The 19923-nt window shown below is 51.0% G+C and overlaps 1 protein-coding gene across 2 annotated transcripts in view; it reads right to left on the reverse strand.

The window, feature by feature from the left end:
* Positions 1-19923, reverse strand: part of JAKMIP1 (janus kinase and microtubule interacting protein 1) — a 112234-nt gene that overhangs the window by 63048 nt on the left and 29263 nt on the right. The window lies entirely within an intron of this gene.

A 19923-nucleotide genomic window follows, 5' to 3' on the forward strand; every position in this document is an offset into this window, starting at 1 on the left:
ATGCTTCTCCAACTGGGGCTGCATCAGAATCGTTTGGAAGCCTGCTAAGGTGGAGTCCAGGGGCCCACACCTCGGAATCGGATTTGCATGTCTCACTAGCTCCCAGGAGAGGCTCCCGGGTGACCACTCCTCACTGAGTGGCTCCGTCCAGTCCAGTCCTGCCCTCAAGATGAGACTACACCACCTAAGCAACCATAGACCACAGTCTGCAAATGTCCATGAGCCCAGTCACCAGGGCGCTTGTTTCAGAAGGAAGGTCCCTGGGGGAGCACAGAGCTCAAAGCTCGGCGTGTGTGTGGGGTGCTGGGGAATCTGGGTGTCCCATCTGCACACCTAGATGAGTCTGGAGCAGGGTCCAAGGACCACACCCTGAAAACCGGGCTTTTAGACTCCATAAAGGTTAGGGTTTCCTCCCTTTTCCCCTCCCTGGGGACTAGTACAGAACTGTTGCCCTGAGCTGCTAGCTCTGGGCCCAGCAGAGGTGCCCAGGCCAGCCTGGGGGAGGAGGGAAGGCCCCTGGAGGGGGTGACAGCCAAGCACAGCATCCTGCAGTCCTTCAGGCCTCTGTGCCCGCCTGGCGAGGCCAAAGCTGGTCACCTGGCCAGTGGGGTGCCCTGACAAGCTAACGACCCCTCTAGCACCCACATTCCCCTGAGGCACCCCAGATCTTCCATGTGGTAGGGCTGCCCTCCCACCCTGCACAGTGGCAAAGCCAACGCCACTAGAATCAGGCCCAAGTGACGGCCAGTAGCACTGCGTACTGGACGCCATAGCTCTGTCACCTCTTGTCAGCCAGCACAACCGTACGAGGCAGGTGCTGGTGCCCAGTGTTAGAGACGAGCATACTGAGGCACACAGAGGTTAAGCACCGGTGATGGTCACACAGCCAAAAAGAGGAAACAGTAGTACCTGGGTCAGGGCCCACAGCTGGGGGTGGTGAGCCAGGACTGAACTCAGCCCCCAGCCCCCAGCCCAGCCCTGAGCTCAGCTAACCCCAGGCTGCACTGTGCTGTAAGCCTGATCTGGTCCCCCTTCCCCCTCGCTCTGCCTTCTTACTGCTTTCCGTAAGACAAATGCACATTTACTTATTTCATGTCTGTTTCCCCTACACCAGGATGTGAGTTTCAAGCAAGCAGGGCCTATGTCTGTTGAGTTCCTAGCTATGTCCCCTGAGCCTGGAACAGGGCCCAGTATGCAGGAGGCACTCTGTAAACACTGTTGAGTGAGTGTGAGAATGAGGGAATGACAACAGACAGTTACGAGGCACCCATGAAGTGCTGAGTCCCCCAGTGAGAGCCAGGGAGTATACAACCCTTGCAGCACCTGGAGAGGTAGGCATAGTTATTAGGGCCACCTTAGAGATGAGGAAATCGAGGCACAGAGAGGTTAAGTAAGCTACCTAAGGCCACACAGCTAGAAAGCGGTGCTGGGATTATTTGCCTTGGGAGAGGATGCAGAGTGAGGAAAACAAGAGAGAATTCCAGAGTGGAGGAATGCCCACTCTGGAGGTCGGGGAGAAGACACAAAATCAGCAAGGAAAACCATAAGCCAGCCTGTAAGTAGAAGGAGAAGACAGAGAACCAGGGAAGCTAAGAGAAGAAAGAGTTTCTAGAAGGAGGAAGGAGTCCACCGGGACAGCTCCTGAGAGGTGAAGACGAAGACTGGAGAGCAGCCACTGGATTCAGGAACGTGGGGTCAGTGGCCTCAGTGGGAGCTGCTTTGCAGGGTGGGAGTAGGGACTCAGGCGGGGAAGTGTGGGACAGGGAGCAGGGTGGGGTTTGGTCAACGCCAGCACATCCGGTGAGCTGCAAGCATGCAAGGGCCATGAACTCAAGTCCAGCGTGACCTGCTAGCCCTGGGGATGTCTGTCCGACTAGAAATTTGGGAAGGCAATAATGAAAGCCAGTAACACTCCTCTGGAACAGGAGAGAGCGCTGTTTCTCCGCCCGCCATGAAGGATTATTCAGGGGCAATCAACATCCCCACTGATCAGTTCCAGCAAGGTGCATTCCGTCTTCAGAGAAGTCTGAACTCCAATTGCTTGGATTTGACTGATTAGAGCACAATTCAGAATTCATTCCTCTCTCCTCTGGCCTACCTGCTTTTACAGCAGCAGCCGTTCTCAGAAATCAGCCCCGGCCTCTGTATAAATGCTTGGATGTTCTCTCAACAACAAACGCTCGGCCCGAAGGGACAGGTTAAGTAAATCGCGTCAAAGCCGTGGCAGCAAACTCCACGTGGAGAAGAAAAGGCAGAGTCAAAGCACAAATATGATTTGTGAGCTCAGTTTTCTGAACTCCCTTTGTTCCCCCTTTTCATTTGGTCACAACTTCGTTTTGAGCACCTGCTCGGCGCCAGGCCCTGTACCCTGGGGACACAGAGGTGAGGACAAGGTCCCCTCGCCTCTCAGATGTTAGCAGGGGCCTGAGTGGTACAGCCAACCACAGGTGATACTTATTTTCCTCTTTATACTCTTTCAGGTAAATCAAGTTTTCTATTTCTATCACTGCTTTACAGAAAAAAAAAATGCCATTTTTCTTAAAGAAAGGTGAGTGCCAAGTTTCAGAAAAACACCTGGCTCTAGCTGGGAAAGAGATGAGAAAGAAGCTATTGTGGCCAGCTGCCCCTCCAGGCACAGACACAGCTCCAGCTCCCCGACTGTCTCAGGGCTGCCTGTAAGGGAAAGATGCTTCTCCGAGAGGAAAGGTCACAGGCCACGCCCCCAGGACACAGCTGACCGTCCTGCAGGACACCCTTGTCACCCCATCAAAGGGCCATCCTTCAGAGTGAGGCAGACCTGGGGTTGAATCTCAGCTCACACTTCCTCACCTGGGTGGTCCTGGGCAAGTCACTGAACTTCTTCTCTAGGACTCAGTTTTTACATCTGTTTAATGGGACCCACAGCACTGACTTCATAGGGCCTGGAATTCAAAGTGCTTTGCAAGGTGCCTGGCCCAATGAAGACACTCGCCAAACAAAACAAAGCTGAGTTTATTAGTAGGAGCAATGCCAGCCTCCAATTATCTTCAAGAAGGTCAAGGTGACCCGTGCTGGGCCTGGGTACCGCTGGAAGCCATGGTATCAGGGCACAGCCCACTTGGCATCACACTGTCACAGTTTCTCAGCAGCCTGAGAATAACCTGCAGGCCCATTTCCTTCCCTGGCAGCCCCTCCCATGGTCGCTGAAGACGCTTAGGAGGAGAGGGTATCAGATGAGGTGCTGGGCCTCAAGGACACAAAGCACCTGCAGGCTGGACACAGCAGGCTGGACACAGGCAGCCGGATTGACCACTCCTCAGTGAGGCGCGGGGATGGCGACCAGCCAAAGCCAGGATGAGGAATGGGAGCGGAAACCCAGGCATGTTCGGGGGGCCATGAGAACAGTGGCTGGCAAAGCCTTGGGGGCCAGTCCCAGGCTCCGCATTTCTATCAGACCCCCTGGACCAGCTGGATCCAAGGCCCCTTTGGCCAGGCTTTTTGGGAAGGTACCCAAAGTTCTGGGCCAAGTCAAACTTGGCCTCCTCACCAGGGACACATCCACGGCCGATTCGGCCCGAGGCTCAGAGGCCACATAGCTTCCCTACCATCAGCCTCTGACCTCTGCACAGGCCCCGCCCACGGGAACAACAGCAGGTCACTCTCCTACCTGAGATGAGCTTAGTGGCCGTTCTGTACTGGGGCTTTTTGTTTAGAGCTCACGGTGGCCCCCTAAGCACGTGGTACAGCCCAGTGTTCACAAAGGAGCCCCATAGTCTCAGCAAGGAGATGCCACTGCTCGGCGCCCCAGCGGGAGGGGGAGTCAGAGCCCAGAAGGAGCGTTTCAGAAGTAACACTCAGCACTGGCCCCACGCTAGCTCTGGGGTGCAACGGAGGACCAGGCAAGGTCCCGGATGCCATGGAACTTTCTAGCCAGGGAGACAAATATAGAAATGAATACATAAAATAACTCTGGATCATGATTGGCACTGGAAAGAAATAGTAAACAGGGTATTTGAAATGTCCATCGAATATCACCCAAATAATCAATGCAGGGAGATAAGTGGAAGAAACTGCTAGACCACATGGGGCCTGCAGATCATGGACAGAGTCAAGACCAGCTACGGAATCTGCTGCCCAGTGCAAAATGGAAATACAAGTGTCTTGGTTCCAAGACTATTCAGACATTCACGATGGCGACACAGAGCATCACGCCAAGAGTGAGAGGTCCTGCTGGCCCTGGACAGAGTTAAGCAGGACTGCGAGAGCTCCGGGAGGCTCCCGGCGGGCTCTGCCCTGGGCTTCGCTATCTTTAAAACGCGGATGATGACAGCTCTACCCTTTCGAGACAGCCTGGCACACAGGAAGCACCACACAGGCCTTGCTACTGCCACTGCATTGTCTAAAGTGCATTCAGGCTCCAGACAAAAGAGATGCAGCCGGGAGATGGCCGGAGACAGGTGGATCTGAGTGAGAGATGTGTCAGGGGCTGAGCCAACAGGACACGCCCTCGGGAGGGGGGCATTTGCCGGGACTGAACCATATGCCAGACTCGGCCTGAGTCCGGCTCACTCTCACCTTGACACAACCATTATCACCATTATCAGCCAAAGTGCTGAGCACCAAGGCCTTGTCTGGTGGCTACAGAACTCTCAGCCCTCATTAAAGCAAAGCTTCTTGGTGACAAGGTTCTAGAAGCAAGCAAAAGGGTTAGGACACTGGACTCAGGCTAAAGGAGGCGGGGTTAGAGCTTTGGTTGGGCAGCAGGTCCCGGGCAATACCGGTCAGCTTTTGGCTGATGATGGCTATACTGGCCTGAATGGTGGTCCCCAAAAGATATGTTCACATACTATTCCCGGGAACCTGCGCCCTTACCTGGGAAAAGGGTCTTTGCAGATGTAAACAAGTTAAAGATCTTGAGATGAGACATTTGGGATTGAGTGAACCTTCAATTCAATGACACATGCCCTTGTAGGAGACACACAGAGGAACGGAAGGCCATGTGAAGAGGGCGGGGAGGCAGGTGAGGCGGCTGCAGCCCAAGAAGCTGAGAACGCTGACAACGACCCGAAGCGAGGAGAAGGCTCCTCTCCCAGAGCCTCCAGAGCGCGCGTGGCCCCGCCGACACTTTGCTTTGGTGCTTCCAGCCTCCAGAACCATTAGAGAGTAAATTTCTGTTGTTTGAAGTTGCTCAGTTTTAGGGAGTTCTGTATGGCCACCACAGGAAACGAATATGCTGGGTCCATGAAGGGAAAAACGCTCAGGGGATACACGCAGCAGTTGTCAAATGACTTAAGATCACCAGCTTCTCAGCACCGAGCCCTGCTTCTTCCCCTGCTGCGTTTAACATCAGTAATCAGCGCCCCCCACACCCTTGGCAAGTCTCCTGTCCTTTCCCGCAGAGCCTGCTGGCTCGTGGTTTACACACAGTGCTAGCAAACAGAGCTGTCCGCTCTCCCAGCCCAGAGCAGAAGGCAAACACAAACCTGGCAGACTGTTCTGCCAAAGGCAAACACACAGACAGGAGAATTGAAAAGAGAGCAAAGATCTTTCCAGAAGGCAAAGATTTGCCACCACACCCCCACCAAAACAAACATGGAGAGTGAAGTAGTAATTCCCTTAACACTTAAAAGGACTGGGACCCCTAAAATAGCAGCATTCTTAGGACACCTCACTCTCCAATGACAGCAAATTAGTAATGTGCTTGCTGTCCAGACTCTTCTCATATACACAGTGTCGGTACAAAACAGTCAGTGGGAGTTAAAAAAAAAAGGATCCTAAGATGTAATAAATCAAGTCAACTGAGTTAGGTTTTCCTAACACAGATTCTGGGCTCAGGGGTGAAGGGCTGCAGAGAGGACCCACAATGAGGAGCAGGGCTCCGTCACCCATCCCAGCCCTGCTGCCAATCTCGGCAAAGCGGGGCCCCAGCCCTGCTCTCCTCACCCCGGACTTTTCAGCCATGAAGCAGAGCGGACCGTGCACACGGCGGTGTGTGGGAGCAGGGCTGGCACCACGGCTAATCCCGGAGCAGGCCGCCGGCAGCCAGGCTTCTGGGGCCCCTGCATCCCATTACAGACCCCAGAAGCCCAGAGCTGGAGGATCTTAGAAATGATGACTACAGAACAGCCACCGGCCCCAGCACATCTGGGAGTGCTTGGCACCCCGGGCCCTGTTCTGAGCTCTCTGGGTGGCAGCTCAATCCTCACATTAGCCCCAGGGCTGCCGACCCGCAGTGTCCGGCCACCAAGCCTTGTCCCCTCCCACCAGTTCTCAGAGGAGTCCCCTCTTGCCATGGCTCTGGCCAGCCTTCACCCCGTCCTGCCTGACTGTGGCCTCCCCTGTCTCCTGGCCTGCATGCTGCACCACCCAGGCTCCAGCAGCAGTGGGATGACCTTTCCTGCTCTTTCAGGGGACAGTCTGCAGGGGACAGTGCCCTCTGTCCTGAGCCTAGCTCCACGGCCAGCCGGAGCCAGTGGTGGCCCCTGTGAGCCAGGCCTGCCGTCCCATGCAGTCCTCAGCATGTGTCTCCCCGATGGGACTATCTCCAGCCACCTCCTAACTGTCCTCAGGCCTCGACTTGGGCCACACCTCTTCCAGGAACCCTCTTTGGCCCCACAGGCAAGGTAAGGGTGTCCTTGTAGTCCTCACCTCACCGGGATGGCACCCGGCAACTATCGCCTCGTCCACCTCCAGAACTAGGAGGACAGCAGGGTGGGATGGCCACAGGGGACAGACTCATTTTACAGATTGGGAAACTGAGGCCCAGGCAGGTCAGAAGCCAGTCTGGGGTCACAGAAGGCGTAGGGGCCCAGAGAGTAGAGGAGAACTCACTGCTCCCCTGACCCCACGGGATGGTCAGCAGAGCTTACCTGGCGCTTCAGAGGCCATGGGGCAGGTACCACCTGACGCAGACACCACGGGCCAGGCCGCAGCTCACTGAGGTGCCCCCTCAGCTCCCACGGCCGGGCTGATGACATCACTCATCAGCAGGTGGCGCCCCCGCCTGGGCTGGCTGACCCCCTCACCAGGACTCTCCCATCTCAGGGGCCACGACCCCCCGAGCCCCTCCCTGCGCGCAGAGCCACGCGTTCCCACTGAGTTGAGACGCAGGTCGCTTGCTGCCAACTCTCCCAGCTGTGGACTCCACCACCATGGGGGCCTAGGGTGTGCTGACTCCTTCTCCAGGTCAGGCTGTACATTCTGTACCCAACGAACATCTGAGGGCCCCTCTTGTGATGGGGGAGGGGCAGACTTTGTTCTACATACATCACACACCCCACACAAACACCCCCCCTACAATGCACACATTATACGGAAACACACACCCAACCCACAAGCCACACACATAAGCAGAGAAACACAGATACATATACACAAACACCCCCCCAGCATATGCACACACCATACAGAAACACACAATACACACACCACACACACACACCACAGAGAAACAAGCACACACACATAGCAAACACCACACACATACTGCCAAGGACTGAAGGTTCGTGTCTCCCCAAAATTCGTGTGTTGAAATCCCAATGTCCACTACAATGGGATTAGGAGGTGGGCCTTTGGGAGTAATCAGATCACGAGGGTGGAGCCCCCATGAGATTCGTGCCTTTACAGTCTCTGCCTTGTGAGGACTCAGCAAGAAGGCAGCCGTCTACAAGCCAGGAAGAGGGCGTGTCTGAGAACCTGAAATCGGACTTCTAGCCTCCGAAACTGTGAGAAGTTAAGTGTCTGCTGTCTAAAGCACGCGTTCTACAGAATTATGTTACAGCAGCCCAAGCTGACACACACCACCACACACACACCAAACACCACACATCAACACCCCCCCAAACACCGCGCACATCATACACACCACACACACCAGCTCGGCAGCTCCGACGAGGACAGGAAAACCCCAAATGTCCAGGGGAAGCACTTCTGAGATGCGCAGACCTGCCTCTCCAGCCTGCGTATCAGAATTCCCAGAGAGAGGTCCTGGGCGTCTTGGGAAGGCTCCTCGGAAGGCCTGGGGCTTCAAAGTTCCCGTTGCCAACAACAGAAGGAAGCAGAGAATCGGCAGGCTCGGAGGCGGTGGGTTCACAGCAGGCCCGCAGGCTGACGGCACCATCACGCCTACCCACCACAAAGGGAACCGGGCTCGGAGGGGTCCAGAGCTGCCCACGTCACCGCAGGCGAGCCCCATCCGACTCCCGTCCACTAGCTGCCACGGTGGCCCACGTCACCCTGGCCATGCCACAGAGCAACCCCAGGGGCAGGCAGGACCAAAGTTGTCTTCCTGATTTAGAGATGGGGAAACTGAGGCTCAGATACACACACACACACACACACACACACACACACACACACACACACACACACACTAAAAAGCCACATCACCAGGTTCGCTGAAAAGCTATTTGTTCTGGAAGGAAGGGTGTAAGCGGAGCAAAAAGGAGGCATGTGCTGTGCCCTGGGGGCAGCAGGGCAGAGAATGCAGGGCCTGGCAGGGGACGCTCAGGCAGTGCCCAGCCCCATGGCACCAGCTGCGACTCCCTCTGCAGTCCTTCCTGTTCCCTCCACCCTGCCACCAGCAGCCCAGGGGCCTTCAAAACAGTCTCCCTGCCCCTCCGAACCCGGCCACCCACCCAAGGCTGCAAGAGGAAGCCTCCTGAAGCCAGTCAGCATGCATAGCACCCGTGCCCAGAAAATAATCAACAGAACAATAACACGTCAAGCTGCTGTGGTCCTCAGGGCAAGTCCAGACATCGCCGTGGATGGCTGGTGAGGTCCCTGTACCATCTCGCCCTGTTGCTGTGTCTCCTTGTCCACTTGCCCGGCTGGAATATCAGTTCTTTTGAAACCATCTTATTCACTTGACTGTCCAGTACCAGGCAAAATGCCTGCCCAGCACAGGTGCTTGGTAACATCAGGACCCCTCCTGGATGCCTGCTCAACTGTGAAAGCATCACAGTTACAAAGTTCAGGCAGAAGGACACAAGGGACTCTTCAAGGGACATAGGACTCTTGGGTCCTTGGTAAAAAAATAATCCCCGAACCATGAAGGTAAGTGTCATTACATAAGAACTGCTGTGTGCGTGTGTGTGTGTGTGTGTGTGCGTGTGCGTACACAGAGATGCAGCTGTCTCCACTCCCCACATAGTCAAACATGGCCCTTGGTAAAATGGCAGGGTACAAGCATCAAGGACCTTGGCCTTGCCCTTGGGTAACAAAGCTCAGTGCAGAGAGGAGCTCGGCAAGTTGGAGGCATCACTCCCTCGTTTGTTCAGTACAAGCTCACCACTCAGCTCCTACGTGCAGGCACCGTGCTGGGCTCGGGACCACAATATCAAGTAGCTGCACCCCACTCTGCCCTCGGGATTCTGACGGCCTCTCCTGCCCAAAGCTCCCTCCTCTCAGACTCCTTGCTCCTTTGTTCTTTTCAGTATCACCATATGTCCTTTATACCTTAAAACAGCTGTAAGAAGGGGAGAGTGGGATTTCTCCAGGAACCACCACTTTTCAATCCCCAGAAAAGTATCAGGAGGTCAGAACTCTCTCCTTTTGCTGGCAGTACCTGCCATTGTCACTGGTCATCGTCACCCCAGTCACAGAATAAACCTGGTCACCTCTGAAGTCAAGACCATGTGGAGGGCTGCTGCTGACCTAAGTAAGAGCTAGACGCTGTGAGGACACCAACTTTGATGGGGCAGGAGGGCCCAGGAATCTTTGTACCGCCTTTGTCACCTGGTCCTAGCAGGTCCATCTTGCTATGTCCCACAGAAGTAAAGTACAGCCAAGATCAGGGCAGGGAGGCCTCTCTGAATTTGACAGACTCTGGAGCACCAGGACTCATGGTCAAGGACCCACAGAGCCCATATCTGAACTCATAGATGCCACCCCCAAAAAACCCCAGAGAAAGCCGATTAGGGCCAAACTGTGCAGTTACCTGCCCCGTAGCCACTTTGGCAAAGTCTTGCCCAATAAAATGCCCTACACAGGAGGAAGGCAGGGAAGAAAGGTGGAAGAAAAGAACAGGGGAGGAAGGAAGAGTAGGAGGGAAGAAAGGAGGGAAGGAGAACACAGAAAGAATGAAATCAGATTTCCAGTTTCTGGTCTGGTGTGCAAGGAACTTGGGAGTCATCACTCTCATCCACACAACAAGAAAAAAGCTGAACAAACTGAAAATCACAACTTCTTTTTATGTCCGTCAGAGAACTGAGGTCACAGGGCCAACCACTCCCAGACAGGCAGATACAGAGACTAATACGTTACCAGAGCAGAAACCCAAGAGCAGAAGCCTCTGCAGGAACCAGTTCAGGTTCCTTTTGCCAAATACTCCTTGCCCAGCTTTCAGTAACAACAGCAACAAGAAAAACAAACAAACAACCTACCGACCAGGCAAACTGGATGGCAAAAAAACCCAGTTTGAAGAGGCAGCAAGCATCAGAACCAGACTATGATACGGCAGCGATGTTGGAATTATCAGACTAAGACTCTAAAATAACTATGATCAATATGCTAAGGGCAGGGATGGAAAAAGCAGACAACATGCAAGAACAGACGCTAATGTGCGCTGAGACGGAAATTCTAAGGAAGGGCCAAAAAAAATGCTGGAGATCAAAAGCACTGTAACAGAAATGAAGAATGCCTTCGATGGGCTCATCAGTACACTGGGCATGGCTGAGGAATCAGCGAGTTTAAAGACATATTGATACAAACTTTCCAGACCGAACAGCAAAATTTTTTAAAAAACCACTGAAATAAACAGAGTAGGATATGCCAGAACTGTGGTATAACTACAAAAGGTGTAACACATGCATAATAGGAGAAGAGAGAAAGCAAAAGGAAGAGAAGAAATATTTGAAGCAGTAATGTCTGAGTATTTCTGAAAATTATGATACTAAACCACAGATCTGGGAAGCTCAGAGAACACGCAGAGTACCTGCCCGAAGATCCACACCCAGGCATATTGCAATAAAGCTTCAGAAGATCAAAGATAAAGAAAAATCTTGAAAGGAGCCAGAGGAAAAAAATCTTACAAATAGAGGAGCAGGGATAAGAATTACAACAGACGTTTCTTCAGAAGCCACACAAACTGGAAGAGAACGGAGGGAAATATTTAAATCACTGAAAGAAAAAGTCCCCAACCTAAAAATCCGTACCCTGCAAAAATTCCCTTCAAAATGAAGGAGAAATGAAGACTAACTCAAACAAACAAAAGCTGAAGACATGTGTCACCAGCAGGCCAGCCTTGCAAAAAGTGTTGAAGTAAGTTCTTCCAAGAGAAGGAAAATGACATAGGTCGGAAACAGATCTACATAAAGAAAGGAAGAGTGCTGGATAAGGAATAAATAAAGGTAAAATTAAAACTTTTATTTTTCTTATTCTTCATTGATCTAACAGATAACAATGTTCAAAATGATAAAAAGCAATAACATCCTGTGATTATAGCTTCTGGATAAATGAAATGAATGACAGCAATTTACAAGGAATAGGAGGGAGGAAATAGGAATACTTTGCTATAAGGGTCTTACATTACACACAAAGCAACGTGGTGTTACTTGAAAGCGGACTCGGGTTAGTTGTACAAGTGTATGGCGAACTCTAGGGTGACCACTAAAATTTTTTTAAAGAAAGACAACTGACCTACTCAGAAAGGAGAGGAAAAAATGGCAACATATAAAATACTCCATTAAAGCCACAGAAGTCAGAGGGCAGAAGACAAAAACAGTAACAAATGGTCAAAAGATGGAAAACAGCAACAGACACGGCAGATGCTACCCAACTACATCAGTGATCACTTTGGTCATCAAAGGTCTAAGAGCTGTAATGTACAGCGCGGTGTCTGTGGTTAACAATACTGAGTTGCATATTGGGAAGTTGCTAATAGAGTGGCTCTCAAGGTTCTCATCACAAGAGAACTAACTTTTATCATTATGCCTGGTGACCATTGATAACTGGACTTACTGTGGTGATCATTTTGCGACATACATAAATATTGAATCATTTGCTGCCCACTTGAAACTATTACAATGTTTATGTCAATTACACCTCAATTAAAAAATATATATCAATGGTCTAAATGCACCAATTAAAAGGCAGAGACTGTCAGTGTGGCTCAAAACACAGGACCCAACTACAGGTCATCTACAAGAAAACAATGACCTTCAAGATTCAAATGCACAAAGCTAGCCAACTTCTGCGTATTCATAGTCAACTAAAGGAAAAGAAAGCTCAAGTTCATGCCCAGCCACTGTTCATCTCTCAGTGTTGACACAATCTCTGACCTACAACCAAAAAGGCACAACTCACCACTTCTGAATTAAAGAACTCTGCAATATATCCAATAAGATACAAGCTGCATTATAAAATCGATACTCAAGAAGCACACTATAAAGTAACGTGGCCCCAAATAACACAAAAATCATACTGATGGTCTAAATTAAATCACAAAGACAAAGCCCATGCCAATTCGAATTTTGAAGCTAGCTAAGCAGGAATTCTTCTCAGCGTGAGTACCTGAATATTTCACAGCAGACCTCAGCCCCGCTCCCCACCACCACCAGTATCTCCCCGAAGAATGGGACAGTCACTCTGCTCACAACTTCTTTGTTAGGCTTCAGATACTCATAAACGTAAAGGTTTTGTTTCCACATCCTATCCCCAGACTGAGCACATCCTCTGCACATCCATAGTACACCAGGCTTCCCTTCTTCACAGCCCTGATCGCCCCATGTTGGCACTGTGTCCCCCACCACAGGGGGCACTCTGTGGCAGTGAGGACTTGGCATTAGTCTCAGCCTCCTGAGAGCCTGACTCAGTGCCTGGCCCAGGGAAAAGCAGCCGGCAGGTGCCTGTGAAACGGGTGTTCACACGTGCACACGAGGGACACTGCAGTGCCTTCCTTCACGCATACAAACAATGCCAGGCGCGGCACAAGGGCCTGGGGCAGAGAGATAAACCTTATCCCCTCTCCCGCCAGAACTTCAGGTCCGGCAGGGAAGGGTGACATGTCCATAAACAATCACAGCCCAAATCAGAAAATGGTAATGAGGGATAACCTGCTGGGGACACCCGGAGACAGGAGAGATGGCTTCCGGCTGGGGGCTTGGTGATGGAAGCAACATCTGAGCTGCCGCAGCAGGACAGCGGGACCTGGGCCGACTGAGCTGCAAGATGTAGGACCCATCTGTTTGGAGTCTGTGGGGCTGGGGCAGGGCAGCTTAGTGTCCTTGGGACCCACTCCTCCCCTCCCCTCAAGCCGTGGGATGCTACTAGGGCTGACCCGCCCCACGTCAGGGATGGACGCTTCCCAGGCGCAGCCCGGCCCATCCTTAACAAAAATGCCACTGCAAACGCAGAGTAAAATAACCTAGTTCCCCTGATACCACCGCATCAACCATCAAGCCCCCTGAGAAGTCATTCATGGCCCCACTTACACGAGAGAGAACATGTGGCTCTGAGAGCCACAGCCTGCCTGGACTTGGACCCAAATCTTTGAAAGCCCAGTCCACTGGTTGCTCCCCAAAGTGCTGCTCAACACAACTGCTAGATCTCATGGAAATTCTCACAGACGGTTGCAGACTAACCTCTAATGCCGTGGTGATGTTAGACGTCAGATGATGTCAGATTCCCCCTCGTGTCATGGGAATTAAGAAAAGGTGGGAGGGGGAGATTACACAGTGAATGGACCATCCCTTCAACACTTAAGGCATCTACGAACCTATATTTTGATCTGTTAAACCCAAATCATAACCAGGAGAACAGTTAAGCACTCCTGAAAGGTCCTATGTCAGCACCCAAGGGATAACGTCTCCCTCTGGGAGCAGAAATGAGGGAAGCCCCAGTTAGGGACCTAACAAAATGTTTGAACTGTCTGCACAGTCATCTCATTAACCCTCTCAAGGTCTTGAGAGTGAGGCTCATCCGGCATACTTTGTACATGAAACAGCTGGGGCACAGAGAGGCCGAGCCACTGCCCAGGCTCACACAGCCAGAAACAGCCCCTGCTGTCCCTCCCCTACCCTCCACTTAGTTAGCCCTCTCTTGCTTGCTTTTCTTACTTTTGATGGTGTTTAGCACTTGTTAACAATGAAACTAAGGGAAAGACTCTAGATTTCCAAGAAATGGCCAGCCCAGGAAACAAACAAGTCAGGTCTGCTCCCCCTCCACTCTGGGCAGCTGACTGGAACCCACATGGCAGCGGCTCCTGGCTGCACCCAGAAAGCTCTTGAGCACAGCCTGCAGAAACCAAATGACAGTGACCATTCATGAAGATACTCAGCAGATACCAGGCATTTAAACAGGTTTGTATTGAGTCCCCACAACAAGCTCACAGAACTCAGTCGACCACCCGTTTTCACAGAGGAGGAAACTGAGGCTCGAGGAGGTGAAGTACAGAGCTGAGATCCGACCCGGCCTGACTCTGCAGCCTGCCCCCTCCAGGCCTCCTTTGCTCCCACGGGGCGGCCCCTCCACCTCTCCCCGGGGGAGGGAGGAATAACCGCGTCTCCCCACCACCACCTCCCACCCGCCCCCACACTTTCAGAGGGAGGAGGTGCTCATGGCCTTGCCTGGAACACACCCTGTGCCCTGTAACACAGCCCGTGCAGCCCCACCTCCTTCATGTGAGCGGACAGATGCTTTGCACAAGTTCTCAGTGCCTGTCCCGTGGGGCGCACCCAGCTCTGCTGCGCTGAAGAGGCTGAGAGACAGAGCTTTGTTATCACTGGTCTGAGCGGCTGTAGGCTGCACTTCTTATGTCTTCACTGGGATTCAGGGAATGCACAAGGCTTGGCCTTGTGGACTTGTCACTGCATCACACCTGCTCCAGCCCCTGAGAAGTCGTCCCACACTCTGGAAGGGGGCACGCGCTGTCAAACAGGAACAGCCCAAATCCTTTGCTCCTGGGACATCAGTGATTTACTCCAAGATTTGAGAAAGGAGCTCTTCAAAACGTTCTTTCAAGGTCCATTCATACTCTCTCATACCCTGAGGCAATGACGCCGCAGGGGGACAAACATGCCACCACCAACTAAGCTGAAATTCACACTTCTCAGCTCCCTCAGGGCTAGGCTGTCACACAGGACTCACAATCCATCATTTGTTCAATTCATTCAATCATTCATTCACACAACGTTTGACCCCAGGATAAACGGGCAGCTGGATGCTGATGCCAGGTGTCCATTTGCTGGACCCGGCAGATGTAGGATGCTCCAAGGCTCCTGGGGTTTGGCTACCATCCCTGCTTGCAGCTGTGGCCCTGGGACAGTGCTTCTGACCCCCAACCGTCACAGAGGGCAACTAGGGGTGGCACCCTGAGGCCCAGCTGAGACCCTGCTCTTCCACTTTCCAAGCATGTTGTCAGTACCTGCTCCCCTCTGTATAAAGGGGATGCTATACTCATCTGTTTAAAGGAGCCCAACACATGTACCCAGAGAAAACTCTAGCTCGAAAATGTACAGGCACCCCAATGTTCACAGATGCACTATTTACAGTAGCCAAGACATGAAGGAACCTAAATGTCCATCAACAGATGACTGGATAAAGAAGATGTGGTGTATATATACAACGGAATATTACACAGCCATAAAAATGACACAATGCCATTTGCAGCAACATGGATAAACCTAGGGATTATCACACTAAGTGAGGTAAGTCAGACAGAGAAAGACAAATACCGTATGATATCACTTATATGTGGAATCTAAAAAAATGACACAAATGAACTTATTTACAAAATAGAAACAGACTCACAGACATAGAAAACAAATTTATGGTCACCAAAGGGAAAGGAGCAGGAAGGGATAAATTAGGAGTTCAAGATTGGCAGATACAAACTACCATACATGAAATAGATAAACAATAAGGTCTTACTGTATAGCACAGGGAACTATGCTCAATAGCTTGCACTATCTTATAACAAAAAGAAAATGAAAAAGAATATACATATATGTATACTTGAATCACACTGCTGTACACCATAAACTAACACAACACTGTAAATCAACTATACTTCAATTAAAAAAATAAAAATAAAAAACATTATGCAGAGACAGGAAAAAAAGGAACCCAACCGAGTGGCTTCTGTTATCTGCAACTGAACACAGATAGAAACAGGGATGCCCAGAAACCCAGGTTAAAATGAAAGATGGACACACAAGGTAACAGTAAGTGATACAGAAGAAAACCCAACACTTTGTTCATGCTCACTACAAATACACCCTGCCTCACCTACACTTCACCGATGGAGCTTCACGTCCTAGAGCCTCAGAAAGGCAGTGGAGTGGAGGGTTCTCAAGGGCCGGCTCTGGCATCAGACTGAGCTAGAATCTTGATGCTGTTCATTAGCTGTGTGTCTCTGGCGAGGTTACCTGCCCTCTCTGGCTTCAGTTTCTCCACTGGGAAAAATGAGAAAAGTAATAATACCCCCCTCATGGGGTTGGGTTGTTGTGAGTACAGCATGAGTTGCATTAACTTGTTAATTAAGTCATGATTTGATTATTATTATGAATGTTTAATAAGTATCTATTAATTATTATTGTTATTAATATTAATGAGTATAAATGATTAGTTAATAAGTGTTACATATTCATTGTGGAAAATCTGAAGACAAAGATGAGATTAAAAAATCACTTATTTCCCCAACCCTCTGGGAACAGTTGGGACAATTAATTATTAACTATTAACGGTTCCAGTAGTTAATGTTAATAATTAATACTCTGACACACACACACATGTGCGCACATGCACAAACATATACCTACAACAGCAAAGGCCAGCAGCCCTGCTTTCTTCTGGACTCCTCTGAGGCCTGGGCACCACGCCCCCTCCCCAACTTTAACCTGAATTTGAGGGTTTCACATGTGTTTCAAGATTTCATTTATTCAAAGGGTTTCATCCCAGCTAAAAAGCATAGAAAACTAGTGTCAGATAACACTGAAAAATGTTCTTGATACATGTTAGCAGTTAAGTTCCTTTCCCTTCTGAAAAACATCGACATGTTGAAGTCTCAACCCCCCAGGACCCCAGAATGTGACCTCGTCTGGAGGTAAGAGCAGGAGGCCATCAGGGTGGGCGCTCGTCCAGTACGACTGGTGCCCTCGTAAACAGGCTCACACGGGGAGAAACCCGAGGGATGGTGAGGCAGAGGTCGGGGACGCCGCTATAAGCCAAGGAACCCCAAGAATGGCCATCACACCCCAGAAGCTGGGGAAGAAGTCTGGAACAGACCCTCCCTCGCTGCCTCAGACTTCCAGCCTCCAGAGCTTGGAGAGAATGATTTCCACCGTTTCAGCCGCCCAGTCTGTGGTTCCCTCACACAGCAGCCGTAGGAAACCAACGCAGTGTGTTTACTGAGTAATGGGAACAGCATGTAAAATGCTGCCCTAGTTTTTTAAGAGAACTGTCTCATACACACAGACAGAAAAAAAAAAAAACGGAGGGAGCAGAGCACACGTGCACACCAGTTCTTCAACTGGACATCCAGGTGGTTCCCTGCTGTTCTTCGCCGTTCTCTCTGCGGGGAGGGGCTGTTATCAGACACCCTCCCACATACTCCTTAGTGCACACACGCCCCCAGGGAGTGGCGGCTCAGCTGCCGGGAGGCATTGCCCAACTGTCCCCTGAAAGGCTGCACCAAGGGGCGTCACTGGAGCACGTGCCGAGGGCCTGCTTCGTCAGCACCAGGTGAGACAGACCTGTCTCCCCGGGTCAGCTGTCTCCCCGGTTCAACTGTCTCCCTGGGTCAAAGTGCACACTGGCCTTTCTCGGACTTGTCTGCCGGGTCAGAGACCAGCCCGCTTGGGATAACAGAACCGACCTGACGACCGCCCTGTGGGCCTTTGTCCCCACCGTTCTCGGAGGACTGGGGAGTAAGTGACTTTTAATCTCTTCTACATCTGTCTTCTCCAGATTTACCACCATGAACATGTAATGTTTGGATCTAAAAGGCAATTAAAAGTGCTCAACTTGATAGAAGAGCTTGTCTCGGATCTGGTGGTCGGTATCCTTTGGGTATCAAGAAAAACGCAGTTAGATAAGAATTGCAATAAAGATAGGTAATGTCACAAAGTCAACCAGAAGCACTTACAGGAGGAGCACACGGGTGAAGCCCCTCAGCCCTGGCGCCTTACCCCTCAGTCTCGACCATCCCAGTCACACCACGTAGAATGAGAAACCGCTCCCAGCCTCAGAAGCGGCATATCCACAAAACCCTTCCCGAGTCTCCCTTTTCAAAACAAATACCATGTTCTTCACGACCCCTCCGCCAGGTTAGGGTGAGGGCACCCCCTCCCCGGTGCCTGGCCTGCGAGTCCCTCACCTCCCATCCCCCCATCCTCCTTCCTCCTAACTTGCTGGGAGTCTTGGCAACCCTCGCCCATGGAGGCCAGGAGAGAGACTCGGGAGCTAGTTGTGCTCCAAATGGAAGGTCCCCCAGGACCCAGATGCTGAGGACAGTTATTGACCTGCTATTGACCACTGGCTCCGCGGTGACCTTGGCAAACACCGAGTGAGCCCGGGGGAGAAGCATTGATGGGGAAACCGCTCCAGGCTCTGCGAGGGAACATCCAGTCCTCGAGGCATCTAGTGGAGCTTATGCTTTGAAACAGGGCTAACCAGTTTTTTTTCCCCATCATTTAAAAAGTCACCTCTACTTCACTTAAGGAACTTGGGAAAACTCAGAAAAAGAAGGAGAAGGGGAAGGGGAGGAGGAGGAGAAGGAGAAGAAGAAGAGCAAAAGAAATTTCTCTCACGTCCCACGACCCCACCCTGAGCCTGGTAACAATTTGATTTCTCCCTCCTGGCCTGTCTTGTTTTTCTAGGTGCAGTATTTGCTTATTTTTCAAACTTGTGTCCATGGACCATTTTCTATCTCCGCTGCACATCCTAAGATAAGTATTTTGCACAAGATTCTGAAGAGTGGCAAGGCCATACAGCCCATTCATTCCGAGTTTTGGACACCGGGTTATTTCTGATGCTCCTTTGTTGAGAGGAACTGCCCTGAACTTCCTTTTGAAGGCACTTTTGTGCATATTTAGAATTACTCCCTTCTCAGGAGGGGGTTCACTGGCCAGTCACTGCAAACTTTCAAAGGGGCTTGGACTCATTTAGATCTGCACGGGCTAGGTTAGCTGGTCCAGCCTGGGAGTCCTGGGTTTTCATAACGGTAGTTTCTCATATTCTGCGTTTTCTCAGTCTAGCATTACATTGATTCGTCACATAATAAAATTTCTAAATAGACGCGGTGATACTAAAAAGCTGTGTGCTTTGACTTTGTTTCATATTATTGGTGTTTTTTTAAGCTAACATGTCAAACTGTTACTGTTTGCATTCCAGTCATGAATCTTTAAAAGACATCCAGAGTCACTGCTATCAGACTTAGAAGGCAGTCAGCAAGGGATCAAGTTCATGGCTTCCGCAGTCTGACATAAGGATTCCACAAGACAAAGACGGAAAGCTCCTAGCACAGGGCCTGGTGCAATCAGCACTCAGTCCTGAAGGCTGAGGTTATCATAAGACTGAACCACCAAGAGACACACTCATCTAAATAGCCCCAGTGCTGTTGCCAAGGTTTCTAAGTAGCAAATAATATCATGGGGTTTTCAATGACCTTGGAGATAATAACTTAACCTCACTGGTTACAGATGAGGAAGCTGAGGATGGAAAAGTTAAGTGACACAGTTGGAAATGATAGAGGTTGACTTGGAATCCTGGTCCCCCAGATCTGGCACTGTATGTGTGTGTGGCCTCTTGTCTCCAACTACACTATCAACAGAAAGAGGAAAAACTACCCTGATGCCTTCTAGAGGCAGCCTGGTGGACTCTGGAAGAACCAGGTTCAGCACACACTCCAGCTCTGCCTGGCTGCGTGACTCTGGGCAAGTTACTTAACCTCTCTGAGCCTCAGCTTCCCATTTATAAAGTAGACGCAACAGCTCTCGCCTGTGAGGA

This window comes from Vicugna pacos, chromosome 2 (genome assembly GCF_048564905.1).
Source record: "Vicugna pacos chromosome 2, VicPac4, whole genome shotgun sequence".
NCBI classification, from domain to species: Eukaryota; Metazoa; Chordata; class Mammalia; order Artiodactyla; family Camelidae; genus Vicugna; species Vicugna pacos.